Below are 18,586 nucleotides of genomic sequence, written 5' to 3'. Positions count from 1 at the left end.
TTTTGTACCGAAAAGCAACCCAAAAAGGAATACAACTTCAAGAATTTTGCACTAAATTTTAAATTTTTTTTATTAACAGTGTTTAAGTAGAAAACTTATTATTTTTATAAATCCTTGAATATCTACAATTACAGTTCCACTTTATTAACGGTAATTTATCCAAAATAATATTTGAAATGTGGTAAGATTAAAAGCGTTTGTATGGTACATAAGCCTCTACTTATAATAATGCTCATGGTGCCCTCATGCATTGAACACATATGTATGTAGATTGCGACAAGCAACATCTGTCAAAAATTAAAATACACACGTTCTTATGGGATTCTTATTTCGACAACAGCACGACTTCACGACAGTAGGCTTAAAGTTGTCGCAGTCGTTACATTACAACCATTCCTAAATTTGCCGACGACAATGGGCAGCTATAGCATTGCCACTAATATGTGAAATGTAAAATTATTAAATGCTTAAGCATAAAATAAGTATGTAGATCTAAAATATCAAATGTAATAAAATTTGTTAATTTTAAACAAATGAATCAATATATTTACTTATTGTTTGCACAAAAAAATTTCGCTTTAAATAAAAAAGTTAAATTTCAATTTTTGTTCAAAGCTTCATTACTATTTTTGTTTCTTTTATGATTACATACTTAGTAAGACAATATTTTCCACACAGTTTTTTTCCCACTTACATATGAACATACATATGTATGTACATATGTATATACGAATGTAAATTTCCACATAACTTATTAAAATATGTATGTGTATACATGTGTGAGTAATTAGTATTTATTTTACAGATTTTAGTGGAAATATGATCGCTTTACAAAGCAGCGCAGAAAATAAACTCAAAACTGCAAACAAAAAAATGCCGCCGTTACTTTTTATTGATGTGATATTACCTATGCAAACATAAGTATGTATAAATGTATGTATATTTACAAATTTGTTTAGTGGGCACAAATATATTACCATGTACATACAAACATACTTATGTATAGTGTATGCTCCATGGCTTTTATGCAAAAGTCAATCAACTGCAGGCAATAAATTTTTGCTTTCTCTACAACAGACTTTACTGCTTCATCGATTTTCATGTTGTCATTACACTGGCACAAATATGCAAACATATCTGCCTATATACTTACATACATGCATACATAGATATACATATGTATGTATGTATATTTTCTTTTTTACGCGCGAAATTAAATTTTCGTATTTTTTTCCTTCGGTCTTTCTTATTCAATTACATGTGTTGTTTCGCTAAGAAACCGCACGCCACTTTGTTGCTTCCATAATTTTAATACTCCTGCAACACATTGCTACTGAGTGTAATATTGTAGTTTTGTTCACCTAACGTTTGTACGTATCACCTAAAACTAAGAGAGATAGATATAGGGTAATATATATATATAAATGATCAAGATGACGAGACGACTTGAAGTCCGGGTGACTGTCTGTCTGTCAAAAATTTCCGTCCATACAACTTAACACATACATATATATGTATAATAATTTCATGTTCAATCAACAGTCTGCAAAGTTTAATAGTGAGATAAATATACTTTTTCTACAATAATGTATTAGTTGCATATGTTATGGCCACCACTGTATGTATGTTCCTTGGCAAAAACGTAAGGCGGAGTTCGTAGATGGGCGTAATCGGACCACTGCTACGCCCACAAAACGCTATTAAACGAAAACGTATAAAGTGCCACAAACAAGCACTTAAATAAGTTATTGAATTCTAATTGGGTCAAGGGATCGCTGTGGCTAGGGGCCCCTGTTGGCAAAACATTTTCAAAAAGTGTACGTGGCCTCACAATCTAATAAGTCTCCTAAACCACTTAAGCTACAACAACCAAATTAACCTAGCGCAAATATTATAAGAAAGTTGGATGATAGGCGTGACTTTTAGGTGAGAACATAAATCTCAAGATCCGCTTGACCGATATCAACCAAATTTGGTATGTGGTATTCTTCTGATTCTTTCCTTTCGTGTGACAAATCAATAAGCTGTTAATATAACGGGATAAAACTTTGCTCGAAAAGTTTATTTAGAGTATGCCAGTCTATGGCCAAAAAATGTCCAAATCTAAGAAAAGGTACCTAGGTACCGAATATAACCCGGTACCTGTAGTTGACTTTTTACCGCAAATATTGGTCAATGTGTCATATTTATAATTGAAATTCCGAGATAATCATTTCCTGATAGTAGTATGTCTGTATGCTACAAATGAGTTGAATGAGGTCAAACTTCCTATAACCCTTAAACAAATATGTTCGCACTTCCGGCTGACATTATACCGCATATATCGGTCAATAAGTGAGTTATCTTAATAAAATTTGGGGGGTGTGTGTATCTTATAACGGTGCATATTTGTGGTTAGAATGCTTAAATCGGGTGAAAGCGCGACTAGACCCCATATGACTAACAGAGATTATGTAACTCCAGGTACTTCCGTGGCTTTAATCCTTGCAAGTTACAAGAGAACATTTTATAATGTTCGGTTGTAGCCGAACTTAGCGCTTCCTTACTTGTTTCTGTTTTATTATTGTTTCTGCTTTCTTGCCTATTATTGCCGCACACAGCCAGCGAGGCATTCGTCGCAATGTTCCGCTTAAAGCGATTATTGTGATTTTATTGCATGAAAAGTAAATAAATCCATCAGTGAACCCATGCGGTGTAAAGTATCCTACTGTTCAATGAACCGCCAAACGCCACACGATGCGCACAATAATGCCCCAACCTCCCCTTGCCGCTGTGTCAGGCCACAAGCCGCATTGGTCTGTACGAAGAAGCAGCTATTGGAACTGACGATGCCACATACCTATGTACATATGTATATATCTAGCTTGTAGCAGCAGTTATCGATAGCGATTGATGACGAATAAGCAAAATTAAATATGTTTACATTCATACATACATATATGTATGTATAAATGCATGTATGCGTTTATGCGCGCAGATACGATAAATAAATATTGAAATTGAAAATGAAATTGAAATCGGAGCGTATTTCAATTAAGTGAGTGTTCGAAATGGAAGCAAAAAAGCAAATGATTTGCGTGCAAAAAAAATTCTTAAACAAGCAGCATATAGATATGTACACACATATGTATAAGTATACATTGTTAATACAGCTATATAGCCCCGCCAGCTCAAATTTTAGTCCGCCTTTATTTATATGTATATGGTTGTGGGGGTGTGTATTGGGGAAACATTTCAATAGCTGATTTATTTGCCTAGCAACGCAGCTGTCTTGTTGTAGTTCTGCCGGGAGCTTCTAATGCACACAGAACTTCCTTTAACTCCAATTTTTTTGCTTTGTGCAATTTCGCGGTTTTTCACATACATACATATATCGCACACACACTTAAAAAGAAAAACATAAAGCTTGCTGCCACCATCAACGCTGATCTGCTGTGTAACGTTGTTTATTTACACTTAAATGTGATGGAATTTAAAAGTAAGCAACAACAAGCGCGGAAACCAACACCAGTTCAAGGGAAATGAAAAGGAAAAAATACCGTTATTTACTTGTGTGTGTGTGTAAGTACATATCAGCGCTTATTGGGCTACTTAGTAGCACCGTTATTGATTGGTAAATCAAATTTACATGAGGATTGGTGTTTGTATTGACTCAGTCGTTTACCTGTAAACGCATTTGTTTGCATTAAAAGCTGCTGTTTTGAAATTTGTGTGTGTTCGGCATTTGATTTTTCAATTTCAATTTGCTTGATAATGCAAACAAATTGGTGGAATATTTGTAACGCTGTTAGTAGCAGTCATTACACAATGGACACAAAAATGCGATTTAAAGTTGGTTAATAAAGCAATTTAGTGGCCTTAATAGGACTTTATACACTGGGTTATTTCTTTTTACAACAGACATACATACATATGTAGCTTAAAAGTAGACTATGAAAAAATTCTTTTTGTGAAAAATTAATTTTAACTATGGCGGATGCTTTAATACCATGTTGAACGAAAATTTAAATGATTGATTACATTTAAACGTTTCATAACCCAACAGTGTTCTTACTGCCGTTGACAAGATTAAAAAGAGCTGTTTTTGCCATTCAAGAATTTACATCGCTCAATATTTATCAAAAGAAAACATTGTCACCAAGATATGCGTAATAAAAGCCGTATTACTTTTAAATATTTTCCATATAATCGAAATAATGGACGCATTTTTTCATTTGGGAAGACAGATTTTCAGCAGAAATTGTATTCATTGCTCAAATAAAAATGTGTTTGCCCAACATTTTTTCCTTTTTGAATGTCTAAATCAGCTGTGATAATTTGTAATAAATTTCTTCAAAAAGTAGATGGTCATGAAAATCAACGTTTCGCCGAGAGAGATTTTAGCGTTTTTTTTTAAAAAAAAAAGTTATCAAATCACTCCGATGAAGTGATTTTGAACTGTCATTTCAACGAAATACTTGTTAAATGTATAAGATTATGTGGGATAAAACTCAACATGAAAAAATCTTTTGTGAAAAATTAATTTTCTAAGGGCGGATGCTGTTAACAAACATACCATATGATCAGATTACAACTAGGCGCTGTAACCACTAAAAAGCGAATACCTTGCAATACTGGAGGTGGCGTTTGGCATGCGGCCAAGAGTGCTTACTATACTGACCCTATGGTAAACGAGCTCCTTGAGAAGATGATTTTGGAACTTACCGAACAATTTTGTTCCTCATGAGTTGAGTGTGTTATTTATTACTTAAACTCAGTCAGTTGGCAAGCTTTTTTCTTTGCAGCTTACTGTTAAAACTGTACTTTTGATTAAAATTCTTAATTATTTTGTTGATCGCTGTCATTTATTTCACGAGCTTCGAACTAGTGCCCAGTACTGTAGGGTATAAAGAGATTGGGAAAAGTATGCGAGAATGGCGTGTTAAGGGAGTATTCTCATGTAATCACTTAGAAAAATCGATTTTTTTTTTATTATATTTTGACAGTAAAACGTATTGAAAACAAGCTGTGAAAAATTCAGACCGAAATTCATAGTATTTGATAAGTTACAGCTCATAGTCGCTGACGTGTCGTAAGCGATTGTCTATCAGGCGCCATGACAAGTCTGCAGCTGCTACGTTTCTAAACGCATTTTTATAGAATCATCATTTTCTGAAACTGTCATGGTCCTAAAAAAAAAGTATTCAACCAATTGCTTTAAAATTTACATGTGTTCTTCTACTCATTTATAGTTATCGTCCCTATCAGAATTTTTTATTTTCGAAAACATTTTCATATATTTTTGAACGATTTTTAACAAAAAAAAACAAGATTTTCCTGACTTTTTTTTGAAGTTCGACATTTTTTTTTAATGAAATTGATTATATTTGGTAGGGACGATAACTGCAGAACTACTGAATAATAATCCATTCGATTTTTTTATTTCAGACAACATGAACAGCCGCTATCACCATGACCAGTGAACTATTTTTTTTGTTGGGGACTACTTTGATTTAAAAAAAATATATTAAAAATGTAAAAAACGAAAAAAAAATTTTTTGTACATTTCAAAATACAAATAAAAATATATTAAAAAATTAAAATGATTGAATTTTGTGGCCGCATAAAACAAAAATTCCTAAAAAGTGGTAAAATGTATGCGTTCACATGAGAGTACCCCCTTAAGAAAGGAAGACTACAATAATCTCCTATTGACACAGCAAAGAGCCGTTATGCAATGTGGAAATGAAAGAGAAATAATTTATATGTAGAGCGAAATATGTAGATTGAGAAAATAAACTAGAGGAGTAGGTATGTGCGGAATTTTAAGTAAAAGTACTCCTGGATGTTAGTGGCACTATGCAAAAGCATTTAGAAGATCGCTGAAATTGTTATATCACCCTCAATGACAACTGTAGTAATATAAGTATGTATGTACATATGTATGAATGTAGTTATTAGTATGCATATATTTTGCAGCTTTAATATGTGTTTTTAGGAAAGAAAACATGTACATATGTATGTAAGTATATTATCAAACTGTAATGGTGGATATGCTACTGACATGGTAAGCAAGTAAGAAAGTTTAAATGAAATTAGAACAGAGATAAGCACTAGAAAAACTGTTTTCTAGCAAAGTTCTTGAAAACTCTACCAGAAGATATACTTAAGTTATACAGAGACAAGCCTCTGTTAAACATTTATAAAAATCCTAGTTAAATAAATTATAATTTAATTTATTTCCAAGGAAAAGTTGCTGTTTCTGAAACTCTCACGTTTTTGCTTGTATATTAAAAATAGTAAGCAGAAAGCATAAACTGTAGACTTAAATTTGTAATTTTTAAGTATGGCAACTCAAGGCGCAGTTCAACAATCCTCGTTTTGCTTTCGTTTCGACTATTTTCTCCAACTCTGGCCCACAGGGAATCTCTTAAAAGTTAAAAATAGCGACCACTTGAGAAATATATCACATTTGCCAAAAAAATAGTTTTTCTTTAAAGTGATACAATCTTTTCAGCCTGTCCCTAACATTCACAGCTAACTTTCTTCAACCTAAACTTCGAACCTAGGCTGCTAAGCTCTTGCAACCATACAAGAACAGAGATTCTCTAACTGAATGGCTCCGTACAAAGAAATACTTTTCGAGAGAAATACTTTAACGGGAACAAAAAATTTCAAATTTCAAAAAATAACAGGTTGATCATACCAACTCATATGTACTTATGTAATTGTATCGGGTTGGAATTGCTTATTTATGTTTCCTCAACGAATCATACAAAGCCCCGTCAAGTCAGTTCTCAGACCTCTAGTTTTAACGGTTAGTATAAATATTTCTAGAAAGTTTATCAACTCAACTCATGCACATATGTATATACCATATATCATAAGCACATATGTATGTACATATACATTTGTATATCTATGAAAGTTCTCACTTAAGCGCTTCTTCAAGAGCGACAATCGTCAGCAACAAAAACCAGCCAAGAATCATTGAAATTTAGCTAGTACGAGCATGCGCAACATCATGCGGCATGCAACGTCATATTTTTGTGTGCGAGTTTAACCTTAACAAAGAGTATTCTTATGTGCGTGCGCTAAAACAAAGATTGTGGTTTAAGTGCTTTTCGTTTGAAGTTGCACTGGTCAGTGACAGTTATTCGTTGTTGCATGGCAATGAAATGAGCAGAACAATGCCAGCAAAAAACAGAGAGCAGGAAGTTCAAACAGTTGCAATGAAACCAGCACTTGAGCTCGTGTTCCCGGCGCGCTTGATTGCCTGAGTGACAGTAGCCATGATCTGTAGCAGAACGCGCTCGGTGCTTTCTCGAAATGAATATGTGCACATGTACGTAAGTATGTGTGTAAAAGTAACTGGTTAACTGTAGTGGCGGATGCTGATAGGAATTTTATACTTCATCATACAATGTTGATGAGACGCGACAATTAATTGAAGAGATGCAGCCAGTTAAGTGAAGTATGCACTTCCGAGTATGAAAGCGATTCTAAAGCAGAGTGGAAATTTAATATAATTTATATAAGACGAAAAGGATTTAGGGGATGGGAATTGGTGGTGGTGCTCTTTATAAAACTAGAGCTTTTCAAGCAGCGCTAATAGTTATTAAGAATTCTTTAAAGCTTGAGTTGTGCGCTTATAAGTTAGAAAATTAAAAAAAAAAAATACAACCGATAAGACTCTCTTAAATAAGTAACTGATTTTGGTAGTTTTTAAGATACTTATTCAAAATCTCTGCATATTTTTGATGGAATACAAACACTTGATTAGAAGCTTCTTACTTGACTTTGAAAGCTTTCATAATTAATTTTTTATAAATGTATTAAAATTTGGCTATAATTAAGTTTTACTTAAAATTCGAAAGCTTCTTCTCCTAAACTACCATTTGTATGACATACATTGTTTCTACAGCTTTCATATACGACTACCTTAAGAAAGCTTTCGACACAAGCCTACTTGTTTGATTAAATTACTGGTTAACTCAATTGCTGGCCTTTGTTATTTAAAACTTTATAAATATAGACTTTCTTGATATTTTGCTATTCGTTTATACCAAATCAAAAACCAACAAACATATACTTCTATATAAATAAAGTGTGAGCTTTTACGAAAATATTACTATATAAATGGTTAAAAAAAATTAAGCGGACTTTTATCTCAACTTCTGTTTAAAATTATTAAGGCATTTTATCAATAATTATAATTGCCTTCTTAATGAAAGCTTTTAGCAATAAAATAAAATAAATTAATATCAATTTCTAAACAGCACAGGACAGTTTTGCAACCGAATTATTTATTTTTTGCAACGTTATGTTAAAGTTTTAAATATAAAATATTTTAAAAATTACATATAAAATTTGGAAATAACAATTTTGTGCGGTTTTTTTGCACTTATACTTATTTGTATTCAGCAAGCCGTGAGAAATTTGAAATTTTTGGTAAAAGTAAAAACTTTCATGTAATAAATTATTTTAAGACAATTCCTAAAAAAAATTTGCAATATATCACCAAGCTTTTAAGTGTTAACTAACTTTGAGTGAAAACTTCAAAAATTCTTGTTTTATTTATTTCAAAATACTTTTTAAAGGTTTATTGTTTTTTGAAAGTTTCGAAGCCTGTACTCGATACTAAAATTTTCAAAAACTCAGATTTTGGTGAGCTAAATTTGTGATTGATTCTAAACGCTTTCATATGCTTTAAAGTTTATTAAATGAATACTTGTTGTAATTTTCATATGGTTGTAATCCATCGAGACTTACGGACCCATTCTTAGTTTTTAATCTAATTTTTCGCGGCCTTCAGGTCTTAAGTTACTTTTTATCCTATTCTAAAAATATCTTAAAGTCTTTGAGACCAGTATTTCTACCAATTTTATTATATTAGAATATTTCGAAGCTGTGATAAGGTTTTCTTCAAAATTGTCAGCTTTTTAGTGTTTAAGTCCTTAGCATTGCAAAAAGCTTTAATATTGTATTTTATATTAGTGTGAAAGCTTTTGCGACGAACACATGTAGGAAATATTATATTTATAATAAATGAAAATATTAATTTTTCTTCAAGATATACTAAGCTTTTTTGTTGTATTATTTGTAACCAAATTATAGAAACCAAAAGCTTTCACTCTTTTCAATATAAAGGGAAAAAACAAAAGTACGATTCTAACTTTAATAAAAATCAAATTAGGCGTAACCAACGAAGAAACATTAGAGCAATAAATTTGAATATGAAAGTGAATTGATGAGTTATTGCTTACCGAACAAAAGGCACACTGAAGCCATGAAATTATAAGTGCTTCACTGCTCAAGCGCTCAATGAGTACCTGCAAAACAATAACAATTATAAGTGAGAGAACAAAAAAAATTGAAGCTGTAATAATAAAAAAGCGCTTGTCGGCAAGAAATAAAAGTTAAGGCAAATAACCAGAAAAAAAACAAAAGTGTGGAAGCAGCTCGAACAAAATAAGTCGACAAAGAAAGCCAAAAAAATAAATGCTTAATAACATGAGAAATGCAAAGAAAAATGAGAAAATGTAACATAAAACCGCAAAGTTGGCGATTGAATGCCGAACTTGAATTTCAACAAGTTCACGCCTCGAAAATTATGCTCCAGCGTAAATCATTCGATATTTTTGCCGCCACATTCAGCGCGAGTGCAAAGTGTAATTTCGTGTATTTTTTTCTTTTCTTATTTATTATTATTTTTTGCTTTTGTTTTTAACTGCAGTTTATCTTAATTTTTTTGGTTTTAATATGATTCGGGCTTGGCTTTCTTTCGGGTTTGCTTCATAAATCCAACAAGTGCACAGCTGAGTTGAACGAGAAAATAAACTGCACGCTGTGCGGCAGGGCAGAGTAGGCGGTGAGGTGCATAGCGTGCATCACACAATTTTTATGCTCTTGCTACATGTTGCTACAGAGTATAATAGTTTTGTTCACCTAACGTTTGTATGTATCACCTAAAACTAATTGAGGTATGACCAGACAAGTGGAAATCCGGGTGACTGTCTGTTCGCCCGTCCGTACGTACGAGCAAGCTGTAACTTGAGTAAAAATTAAGATATGCATGAAACTTCGCATTCCTTGGCAAAAAAAAGAATTACAGGTTCGTAGATGGGAGTAATCGGACCAATGCCACGCCCACAAAACACCATTAACTGAACACCCATAAAGTGCTATAACTACGCACTACATTAAGATATAGAACTGTATTTTGTACAGGTGATCGCAAAGGGAACCTGTGCACAAAAAAATTAAAAAGTTTAATATATGTATGTACATATCTCCTAAAATAATTCGCTTAGCGCAAATACTCGTATTATAAGAACTTCTACCGACAGTATGACATCAGATTACTACACCGTTCACTCTCCATAAAAAAGTACTGTCAAAAACTAGTAAAAGCGTGGCAAATAAATAACTTAAAATTAAATTTCACCCCTCAAGACGGTATGAGAGAGCTTTAAAGGAGTAGGAGTCAAAATTGAACGATGAGCGTGGCATCGCCCATATTTCTGTGAAAACCCATACCTCAGGATTTACTCGACGGTATATACTTGACCATATTTGGCAAATAATGTTATCTTGACATTTATATGTTACAGTGTGAAAATCAGCGAAATCGTGCTACAACCACGCCTCTTTCTAATATAATACAATTTTAAATTCCATTTTATCATATAAATTTTGAGTATACTTATGAGGAATTACTTTATATGTCAGGATAAAACTTTACACGAAACGTGCCTTTGAGGTGTGCCACCTTATGAAAAAAACTGCCCAAATCTAATCACAACTATTCAAGCCTCTATGCACAGAATATGTGGACCCATTACCTGTAGTTAATCAATGTATGGGATATACTACTAAAATTTGTAGAGAAACCTTTTCAATATGGCTGTTTGTTAAAAAATGTTTGAATCGGGTAAATATTTTCTTTAGCCCCCATATACCTAATAAAATTTTATCGAGCATTCGGTTGAAAACTCGCCCTAGACTCCATATACATAACAAACAAGCCTATTGTACCTGAAGTTATTTCTCTGGCTTTAATCCTCACAAGTTGCAAGAGTGTGATATGTTCGGTTACACCCGAATTTAGTATTTTCTTACTTGTTTCTTTTTGGTTTTATTTTTTTTTTTTCAAGTTTTATTTTCATATTTTTTGTCGAACTTGTTTTCGATTGTCCGTACAGCTGTGAAATGATGCGAATGAATAAGACAAGAGAAACTTCATTGGATAAAACCGCAACAGTAAAAACATAGCAACAACAACATAATGTCAAAATAATGTTAAAAAAAAATCATAACTAATAATTTCAAGCCATAAAGCAGTAAAGCTGTGTGCTTCCGCGTGGAAGAGACGAGAGGTGGGTATGTTGAGGTTAGAAATACAAACAATAAGAAATTGCCTCAAATTGGTAGAAAGTAGCACGCGGGTGTGCTGATTTGAGGTTTTGTAGCTCACTTCCCATCTGGCGGCTTGGCTGGTGCTTCCATTTGCGTAATTTGTGGTAGGCCGTTAAGTGGCGACTACGCGCTACAGTGGCAAGTGCAACTTCCCACTTACTTCTCGGCATATACAGTGAACCAATAAAGTTTACATACACCTAGTTCTATTAAAATACGACACGTTTATTTGTTTTAAAATGAATAAATTTTGTGGTTTTTGTCTATCCATTTCAAAATATGTATGTATATTTAACATTAAATATAGCATATCAAAATGTTTTTTTTACACAAATAAAAAACATTAATGCTAAAGCTTAAAATGCGCCTAATTCATATCAAAAAAGTTTACGTACACTAATTATTATTTATATAAATCAAAAGTAATTACAATAGTTTAAGCGGTTTTTGGCCTACATTTTGTTGCTATTATTGTCCCTAGACATCGGTGTATGCTCTCCACTCCATTTCTAGTATTATTTCCGGATATTTTGACCCACTAAGTCTATGATCTAGCTTTTTGGCCTTATTTTGATGAAATTCGCTGTTTCGGTTTTCGAAAAAATTCCAGATATTTTGATTAAGATTAATGTCTAGTGATTGTGGGACCTATTGAGTTATTTTTATTTCCATAACAACCCTGCACGTACAAGATACAATGTGAATTTTGGGTCGGTATCCTGTTAGAAATTGATTTTCCTGCTATCAACAGCCGATTTAAGCACACTTAAATTTTAAATTATTTTGTTAAAATATTCAGATACATATGTATGTATGTTTATCCATTTTTGAAATATACCCAAAAAATAAATCCCCAAACAGTAGAGGATGTGTTGTAGAGTGCTGGTTTTCATAGACGAATCGCACGTCGTAAGCCATACATAAGTAAGATTAATAAAAAGAAGAGGTCGGCGTTTGCTAAACAATATTTAAACAAACCGTATTGGTTATGGGAAATTATTGTGTTCACCACCGAATCAAAATTTAATATATTTGGTTCGAATAGATCACGAAAAGTGTGGAGAAAGATCAATGAAGAGTCGCAAGGAAAAAATGTACTGCCAACGGTACAGCACTGTAAGTATACACTCAGTCCTTTTTTTACGCGATCTCTTTTTACGCTATTTCACTTTAACGCGGTTATTTTCGCAGCGCAAATTCCTTTTTTTACGCGAATTTCTCACTTTAACGCGATTGCTTTTTTCGTTTTTTGCTTGGTCTTAAACTTGCAGCAGAATTGGAAAATTATTTTGTAGCAAATGATACTGATGCCGAACGTGCACGAATTTTTCAAAAAGAATTGAGTCTCTGCATGTTAAGATATAAAGAACTACATCGGAATTTAAAATGATGCTAAGTCAATCAGAACATCAATCCATAGTTCTTACTATTGATTCTGATAGAAATTCTAGTGATATCAGTGCCGGCCATATAGCGGCTAAGAATAATTTCCACTACGGATAATGACAGTGATGAAACAGCATTCAACGGAGTTTTTTTTAAAAAAATGTACCTATTTTCGATTTTCTTCTCTTTTATATATGGTTTTTGTTTTGTATTTTTTATTTTGTTATGAATGAATAAATCATAAATCTGAAATTTGAAACTTATTGTATTGTTTTTGAATATTTTTTTGCGCGTATATTTTGTTATACGCGATATTTTTTATATTCGGAACCAATTCGTCATTTAATATTGGAAAACTAACCATTTTTACGCGATTTTTTTTTTACGCGATTAGTGGCAGAACCAAAAATCGCGTAAAAAAAGGACTGAGTGTATAGTCAAAATGTTCTTTCAAGCTTCACTCATATGAGGTTAAATATGAAATTTTTTGCAACTAAAAATTAGCTTTCAAATATTTTGTGGTTATGATTGCAATAAAATTTTAATATTGCATATTGTATATACTACATATACATATGTACATTTTTGAAAGTGAAAATTGAGTTTTAAGACTGTTGAAGGCATTTTAACGCATTACAAACATTTATGCTATAGAAATGAAGAAGAGTTACCAAAAATCAATCGATGATTATACAATGGTGTTGCGAAGAGCAATCTAAAATGAAAGTTCTGCCTTAAGAGGCTCCTTTTGTTTGCGGCTGCAGCTTAACAAATTCTGCCTTATTTCTCAAGATGAGGCTTATAATTTAACATAAATAATCGGTATATTCAAGTCTGAGACGTTGATTTACTTTTCGGTCCAGTTCTTCTCATTAAAGAACCCATGCTTTATAACCTATTTAAACGGGAGTCGTACTGCCACTTACTATATATATCCCATAACTGTTGCTAGTTATTAAGATAAACGAAAATTGACCTTCATGGAACATGTTTCTGATTTTATGTTGTTTTGAAAAGTTAGGGAAGTACGTTTGATAAACGCCGTAGATATCTTAAACCGCCTAAAGGGTAAGGCTTTGGCTACTGAAGTCATAGTTCATGAGAGTAATGGACAATTTTAGACGAAACTAAATGAAAACTTTCATTTTAAAAATTATTTTATTCCGAAAATTATTCTTGCTTGAGTGGGATTAAACAAATTATACAGCTATTTGCATTCTCTCCATGAAATGAATTTATTTACCGGCGCAGTTTAATAAAAGTTAATAATTTAATTTTTTTTTGTTTTTGGAATTTTAAAGTTTTAAAGCTCTACTCAGTCCAAATAAATATCTGATTCCAAAAGTACCAACATTTCTTTTCAGCTAGCCTAAAATAGGAATTTTCTTTTACGGTTAGTTTTCATTTGATTATAGTAGTAAAAAGTCGTGAGGGTGAGAAGTTTGTTTTTGTCAAGGTCGCATTAAGTTACCGGTACATTTCAAGGTCCTAAAATAAGTGATATAGATTCAGAAAAGTTTTATCCTTATCATAAGGCAGGCTTTATTGTAAAGTTGAGTAAAGTGCTCAAGCCAATAATTTTCAGTTTCTAACACCAACAATTAAATTTTAAGAATTATATTCTATATATTTTTAATTTTCTTTATTACTTAAACATATTTATTTCTTTAATTTTTTAACAAATAAAATCGCCAATTTCCCAATTACTTCTGATTCATGAAATCTTTTTCATCCACAAATTTTTAATAAATCAAAAGAAACTTATTCAATCACTTAGAAATGCCGTGTAGGCCTTAAATTATATTTGCCTTAAATATTTATGCGCTTACTAGCAAATTCGACACTAACGGCTCAATTCCATTACCGATACCTTGTTGCACAATTACATTTTCACATATCAAATTATTTATATAAAATACATTTTCTTTTAATTTTGTTGTTTTTTTTTTTTTTTTTTTTTTGCACACAACACAAATTCAACTCGTTCTACAAATTCGTTGTGACATATCTCTACAGGCAAGTACATGGAAAGTAAATAAATAAAATCCGAAATCTCGATTCGCCGCAAAGCATCATTCTATTTCCTTGCATTTTGTATGAGTTCGAATTCTCAAAGCGATAGCTCGCTGGCAAAGCACGAGTTTTTCAGGCTTTCGCCCATTTCAATTGTCATACAATTTCGGCGAGCGACAAAAAATATTGAAAGCAGCAAGCAAAGAGATCTTTAAGACGACTTAGCGAAGGAACAAAGGAAATATGTATATATGACTACAAGAATGTGGAACAGGAAAAATGTGCACTACTTCTAAGTGACGTATGAAAAACCGCAAGAAAATCACGCGCGACGCCATAAGATATGGCAAGGCGGCGGCTGCGGCAGCAACGACGGCAACTCCACCACCATTAGTACTGCCGAACATCACAGCTCAGTTCAGTTCGGTTCAGCTGCACTTTGCCCAACTTTAGCCCGAAGCGTCTGTTACATTCCAGCGCCATTGTCATCGTTGACAGCTGCGTCGCTACCGTCAGATACTAGATACCAGATACCATACATCAGATACACGTTTCACTTCCTTCTGGCTATGCTCGTTGTCGGCTGTACTCATCGTATATCTGCCACATATCTATCCATCTATCTAAATATCTGCTTGTACGTGGCGTGTTAGCGGAATAGCTGGAGATAGCGCTGGGCAAGAGTGGTACATGATTTCATATGAATGTGTTTCGTACCTTGTAGGAAATACTAATAGCTTAACAATTTGAGTCTTATTTAAACCATTGATTTTGCCAACCTTCTCCTCTATAAGCTTTGCGTAAAAATGTGATGTGTCAGCTTTGTCAACTGAAAAAGAGACTTCGTGAAAGTTTGTGGCAACTACGGCGTTATTTTCCAGAGTTCTACAGTTTAAAAATCAGAATATGTGGTTCCTATTCAGAAGCCACTATTATTGCAACTGAAATATCATCCACTAATCTAACATAATAACTCTAAGATGGTTTCCTTTTATCTTTGAACACAACGGCGGGTTTTTAAACTAAACGACATCACTCTTCAATCAAAACTATCCTGATATTGGCTAGGGTTGGATATATTTGGATTATGTGACTTAGTCACTATTTTCTGATTCTTTTAATTAAATGTTCAATTTTAAGATTTTTATTTTCTCTTGATAATAGAAGTTTTAAAGATATTTTTGAACTCAAAGGGAACATCTTTGTAAGGTTCTTATAAGGTTCAGTGCTAATATTGAAATTAGGGTACATATAGAATCGAATTTTACCTTTAAAAAAATCGATCTGATCAAAATTTGAATTTTGGCCGAAAACTACCGAAATTTTGGGAAAAATGCCTATTTTGCCACTTTTAGATTTTTAGAAATCAGGAGTATATATTCAAGTTTAATGACAGTTTTTTATTATTAATTTATGGGAGAACTCAAAAAAATGTCACTGTGTATTTTTGAAACATGTATAAATATATCTTGAAATTTTCAAAACAATGGATGCAGTAGTTTCTTAATGGGGATGCACCCGAAGATTTGGTTAGAGACACCTAGTTGTTGAAGTTTTATTAGTTCTAATATATATTAAATCTGAAAATCTGTTTATTACTTTAGTAATCCTCGCAATCAGGTCGAACTAAAATCGGCAAAGATAAGCGTTTACAACAATTACAAAACTTTATATATGATTCCGAGGAGTCAACGGTTGATGATGACTACTTCATTCTGAAAATTCGACTCAGAAGCTTTCCTACACAGCTTGTATCTTTCATAGTGCTTTTATGTTTACTCCGGTGTAAAGCCGTCCCTCGTCCATGGTTGCCACTGGCTATCGACATGTTAAGGAGTACTGACATGGTTGGCTCAATGTGCTGCATGTTGCACGTTCCATTCAGTACTGGCACAAGCTGTCGACGTGCTAGCGAGCTTGGCTATATACATACATATATCCAAACATATGGCGGTGCACACATATGTATATATCTTGGTCAAAGTGGTTGTAAGCCAGTATATATTACGTTTGGAATTTCCATTCGAAATAAGTGCATTGCAGCGGCCAATGGTAAAAACAGCTCAACGGCAAGCGGCGAAGGCATGCGAAATTGTGCAAGAAAATTGAGGAAGAAGACGCTGCCGAGCATTGGCGATACAAATAGTTAAATACATCGATTTGTATGTTAGTCACTATGGCTATGTATATATGAATGTGTACTTAAGGAAGGCCAAGATGTGTGGTAACGACGCGGAAGCAGCAACTTCGTACAAGCAATCGCCGCAGCATCGTCATTATTGTGTTGGCAGCAATGAACCATATACATGTACATACTCACACACACACACATACACATTTGGTAAGCAGGAATACAGATGTGCATGCTTCTCTTTGGCATAGAATTGCAAAGCATATAACGGCAACGGATTGTACCTAGATATATATGTAAATATATATTATATGTATCATAGGATATGTATGAGCTTATGTAGGTGTGCTTGTTACATTCCCATTCATTTGTGGCTTACTTATGTGGTGCAAGAAGTTGGCATTCAATTGGATTGTGCTCGGCTCTATAGTTCAAAAGCAAACCGTTTTTCATGCGAGTGACTCGTTTTTGTGTTCGATTTGATGGCACAGCATTGATGAAATCCGTGAGATTCGGAGATGCATTAAGAAATTATTATGTATATACTTGTATATACTATATGCGCATATCTCTAGACAAAAAATGTAGTCCAGAAAACAATAGTATTTCTAGTGAATCCCAGTGTTTGAGACAAATAAAAGCTCTGATGGAATTCCGAAGTAAAACATAGGAATAACCCGAATGGCATTACCTGTCTTCCATCTCTTTTGTCTATATCGAAGAAGACGAAATATTAAACACGATTTTCCTTATATTCATATCAACAACTTATTATTAGTAAGTGTCAGTCATGTCTGGCTTACGTAATGGAAACAGGACCGTAAAGGACCAAAAAGGAGCTTTCTTCTCAGCCTTGAGATAACACGACCTGTTAAGCTGGCTTATGTTATGAGACCCACGATGTTTCAAACTTATAATCGGGAAGGCGTGAGAGTCCAAAGAGAAGTCTTAAACCAAATTCAAGAATCAATTGACATCAATACATGAATGAAAACTGAGCACTGGTTGTTTAAAACTCTTAAAACTAGGACTTCTTGTGATTTAGCCAGCGTTAGAAGAACCGTTACACCGCAAAAGTTCTGCCGAGCACAAGCCTAGCTAGCCATTCAATAGTAAATCACAAGAAAACAAGAACACCCACACTCTGCCATTTGATTAATATTGGGGAAATGCTTTTCGTTGCACTTCGCTAGCTTTGTAGTATCCTCTACGATTTATGTAGTTATAACCATACAAATCTTATTATGCAGTAGCTCGTTGCATTGATATTTATGCTAAGCATTCAGCATGATAAGACTGGCGTGCACAACAGCAACTTTAACCCTGATATCCTTGTTACCTCGGGTACATCTAACAACTTTCCTTCTAAGCATTAGAAGATAAAGGCCAATAGTTCTACGAACATATCTTGGCCTAGAAAGGAATGAATACTGGAACATTTCAATGTTTCTTGGCAAATATTTGTAGATTCAATCTTCTCCAATTACAACAACTCGTATTTTGAAGAGTAATTATTTGACAATGGCATCGAAAAATATATCTAGTTAAATTGCTAAAAGTTCTTAATCAACACCAACCTATGTCACTATAAATTATGTTTCAGCATTAAATAATGCTTCAGATTTCAGGAGTAATCTCTTTTGTAATGAGCCAGACTAA

At 33.3% G+C, this 18,586-nt stretch overlaps 1 protein-coding gene across 15 annotated transcripts in view; it reads right to left on the bottom strand.

The window, feature by feature from the left end:
• The window catches only part of LOC126763169 (insulin-like growth factor-binding protein complex acid labile subunit), a 182,786-nt gene that overhangs the window by 56,188 nt on the left and 108,012 nt on the right, over window positions 1-18,586 (bottom strand). For 13 of the 15 annotated variants that reach the window (XM_050480440.1, XM_050480439.1, XM_050480432.1 and 10 more), the window contains one exon: window positions 9,246-9,311. The exons of the other annotated variants lie outside the window; for them this stretch is intronic. The gene's annotated coding sequence lies outside the window, so the exon portion shown is untranslated. The remainder of the gene's footprint in view (window positions 1-9,245; window positions 9,312-18,586) is intronic. 15 annotated transcript variants of the gene reach the window in all.

This window comes from Bactrocera neohumeralis, chromosome 6, assembly GCF_024586455.1.
Source record: "Bactrocera neohumeralis isolate Rockhampton chromosome 6, APGP_CSIRO_Bneo_wtdbg2-racon-allhic-juicebox.fasta_v2, whole genome shotgun sequence".
Taxonomy (NCBI): Eukaryota; Metazoa; Arthropoda; class Insecta; order Diptera; family Tephritidae; genus Bactrocera; species Bactrocera neohumeralis.
Note: the sequence above shows the minus strand (reverse complement) of the source record. Positions and strands in the feature narration are given on the sequence as shown.